Genomic DNA, 4,147 nt, shown 5'->3' with positions numbered 1-4,147 from the left:
TTATAAAGTGACTAGGAGTCATTAATGAGGGAGACCACATTAAAAAGGGGTCAAGTGAGGGAATGATCTCCACCATTGATCTCATGGGCTGAGATCTAATCTCAACCCTTGATCAATAGGGTTAGGGTTCTCCTATCTAATGAAAGACAAAAAGGGAGAAAAGGCAAGAGACTCTCATTCATTCTTCATATGAGCTTTTAGAGAAGAGGAGTGAGGAAAAGAGGAAGAAGTTTGGATAACAAGTTTTCCAAGGGAAAGAGAAAGACTACCTTCAACAAAGAGCACTCAAGTTGAGTTTAAGCCTGTGAGAGAGCAGCATGCATTCCAAGTTGTTGGCCCAAAATTCTAGGGAGAAGCTTCAGCGGTTTCACTGAACATGAGTTTCTTGAAGAAGACTAGCAAGAAAATCAAGAGACCAGTTGTTCTTGCCTCAAAAATTGTGGAAGAGACTTCTCTGCTACAAGCCCAAATTTCAAGGGATTATGTTCTCATTTATTGGCCTAAAAATCGAGGAAGAGGACAATTATTGTAGGCCCAAATTTCCATAAATAAAGGGCAGATCTCTGGCACGAAGTTCAAGGATACTTTGTCAGTAAAAGAGCTCTAAATTCAAGGAAAATAAGTTTGTTTTCAATGCATTTAAAGTTGCTATCAAAGGTTAATTGTGGCACGGATTTCAGAGAAAAAAAGTTTAACCACGTTAAAGAAAAGGGAGATAAGTATACTTTGTTTTATTGTTGTGTAATTGTTTCCTTGAGAAGCAAATAAAATCCTCCTTGAAGGCTAGTTTTCCCCATTGTGGGGTTTTTCGAGGGTCAGAGTTTGACCAAAAACTAAGTGTCCTAAAATTTTATGCATGTTGTTTATTTTTGTATCAGCGAAAAGATAAATGTTGTAAATTAGTCCAAAAAGTTTCACAAGAATTATCATCATCAATTTTTATATCGATTAACTCTTTGGGCCTGTGGGCATTAAACATTATGCGAAAAACTTGATATTGGATGGGCTACAAATTTGCATAAAATTTCTACATGGTATTAGACCCTGTGAACCTACAATGACACTTTCAGTTGAGAAGAAAACAATCAGCAAGCTACCTTCTGCTACAAGACTATGTACAATGAACCAAAACTACCTTAAATACCTGGAGATTGGTTGTTGAGAGGGAGGCAGATTTGGGGATTTTCAGATTTGACATTTAGTGTTGGTTGTGAGAGTCATGGCGACTGGTTTGAGGGTGGAGGGCAGATTGAGTGGGGTTAAAAATTTTGGTCCCTAGAAGGAGAGGATGATGTTATTGCTTGAAGAAGTTCAAGTGTGGGACATTGTAGAGAGTTTTGTGCAATCTCCTTCTAATATAGCTCAGTTGCTGGACTTCAACAACATGAATGTGAAAGAAAGGAGAATCATTATTGATGTCATTAATGACCACTTATTGCCTCATGTGACTGTGAATAAGTTTTCCTACGAGATGTGTGAGTCCCTAGTCACACTACACCAAAGTTTCAATGAGAATAGGAACATGGTGTCGAGGCAGAAGCTGAGAAACACCAAGATTACCAAGATTGATAGGATGACCTCATACCTCACCAAGATCACTCGGCTGAGAGGTGAGTTGGCTAGAGTGGGAGAGGCTATCCCTGAGGACTAGTTGGTCAGGATGACACTCGATGGTTTTCCCAAACAATGGGATGGATTCATAGATGGCATTGTGGCTAGAGAGCATTTTTTAAACTGAAGGAGTATGTGGGGTGATTTCATCCAAGAGGAGTGCCAAGAGTGGCAATATACATGGTGGGGTAAGTGAGGAGGAGAATGTTGTCCTCACAACTAAGGACAAGAAGAAGGCCACGAAGGTGTCTTCTAGTGGAGCTAAGTAGCAAAAGGTGAAGCAGAACGCTAAGGAGAAGGTCATGAGCAAAGTGAAATGCTATGCTTGTGGGAAGTTGGGTCACTATGTTGTTCAATGTCCCAACAAGAAGAATAGGAAGAAGGGCATAACAACTTCAATAGAAGTGGATGAGTTTGCCTCTAGATTTGACACGAAGTTTTCCATAGTGGTGAGTCTTGCCACAAGTGTCACGTCTTCTGGTGTCTAGTTTGCAAACAGTGGAGATTCTTGCCATATCACTGAAGTGAGAGAGCACTTCATGAGTCTGAGAAAGGTTGATATTGACTTGGAGGTTGTGCTTGGAGATAACTTCAAGGTCAGAGCAGCAAGAGTGGGGATAGTATCCTTTCAGAGGGAGTCATCACCTCCTTTGAAAGTGATGGAGGTTCTTTATGTTCTCACACTGAAGAACTTGATTTCAGTCTCCATTATTAATGACAAGGGACATGAGGTGGTATTCTGAGGAGGACAAGTGCTCATATATCCTAGGGGATCTAGTATTGAGTCTAGTAGAGTGATTGGAGTCTGCGTTGGGAGACTCTACAGGTTTATGTTTCAACCTACTAGAGCCTTAGTGGCGCAAACCAACAGTGGTGAGTTGTATTGTATTTGGGATAGGAGGATGGCCCACTTGCACCATGGAACATTCATGATGTTGAGGGAGATGATTATGGGTTTACCTGAGTTCAAAATTGAGTATCATGATGTGTGTAATGAGTGTGCTTTGGGAAAGTACACCAAGACTCATTTCCCGAGCAGTGACAACATAGCAAGTATCCTAGATTTGGTACACTATGATGTGTGTGACCTCATGTCTCATGTATCATTGAGTGGACACGAGTACTATGTGACTTTCATTGATGACTACTCTAGAAAGACCTGCATTTTCTTTCTTAAGGCCAAGGATGAGGTCTTGTAAGGATTTTGTGGAGAACCAGATGGGGAAGAAGATAAAGATGTTAGGATTAGACAATGGAGGCAAGTATACCTCTAAGGAGATGGAGTTTTGCAAGAGTGTGAGCATCAGGAGGGAGTACATACTGCCATATAACCCCCAGAAAAATGGACTCTAGGGGCAACTAGAGCTATGTTGCATGTTTAGAGTTACCTTTATTTTTATGTGCAGAGGCGTGTAACACTGTAGTGTATCTACAAAACAAGAGTCTGCATAGAGTCTTAAGAAGTAAGACTCCTGAGGAGGCTTTTTCCAGGAAGAAGCTTGAGATTGGGCACATCAAGATCTTTGTGTGGCTTACATATTCACACATCCCTTAGGAGAGGAGAAAGAAGTTGGAGCCCACTGCAGAGAAGGGTATCTTTGTGGGTTATAGTGAAACCAATAGGGCCAACCATATATATATATATATATATATATATATATATATATTCTTGCATAGAGCAAAGTTGTCCTGAGGTAAGATGTGAGATTTGAGGAGAAGAGGGCCTTAAGGAAGTCTCGAGAGGTTGATTAGGTAAAGTAGCAAGCTCCTCAGAAAGGGGCCACACCACAAGTATCAAGATCTTCTGGTGGCACACCAAGGCCAAAAGGATCGCCTACTTTTGGGGTGACAAGTTTAGAGTCCAATATCATTGGGTGCAGGATCTCAGAGTACAAGTTTACCACAGACCAAAGGAGGGCCTTCCTTGTTAGGAGGAGAGGCTCCAGTTGAGGATTTTCCCATATCTGTTAAGGACACTACAGGGAAGAGGAAGCCAAAATGGCTTCATGAGACCCTGAAGGAAGCATAAGTTGCAATGGGGAAACCCAAGTGGGATCAGTGAGTTAGAGCATACCACTGGAGAGCTTGGGTGGCTATTTGGTAGATGTTGTGGAGACTGAGTCAAGTAGCTACGAGGAGGCTAGTAGTTAGCAAATTTGGAGGGATGCCATGGTGGAGTATGCCTCCATCATGAAGAATGGTGTGCAGGATACAGTGCCAAGACCTGTGCGGAAGTCAATGGTGACTTCCAAGTGGCTCTACATGTTGAGAATGCAACAAGATGATGGAGCTTAGTGGAAATAAATCGCCTTCACTAAGTGCGCCCGCAGGCTATTTTTGGCGCAAAGTCTATTTTTAGACATATGGATCATGGTCTATGAGTTACAGTATGTTATTTGTGGATGATTGGTCATGTTGGTAAAAATAGATGGACTTATATTTTTAGACATATGGGCATGTTTCTATTTTTAGACTGCCAGGCTAAAAATAGAACAGTCGAATATTATTGTCTCATAATAATATTTGGACTATAAAC

Source organism: Pinus tabuliformis, chromosome 7 (assembly GCF_031772625.1).
Source record: "Pinus tabuliformis cultivar Carrire ecotype Pingquan chromosome 7, CPIR1, whole genome shotgun sequence".
In the NCBI taxonomy this organism is placed as follows: Eukaryota; Viridiplantae; Streptophyta; class Pinopsida; order Pinales; family Pinaceae; genus Pinus; species Pinus tabuliformis.
The sequence above is the reverse complement of the archived record's forward strand: the minus strand, read 5'-3'. Positions refer to the sequence as shown.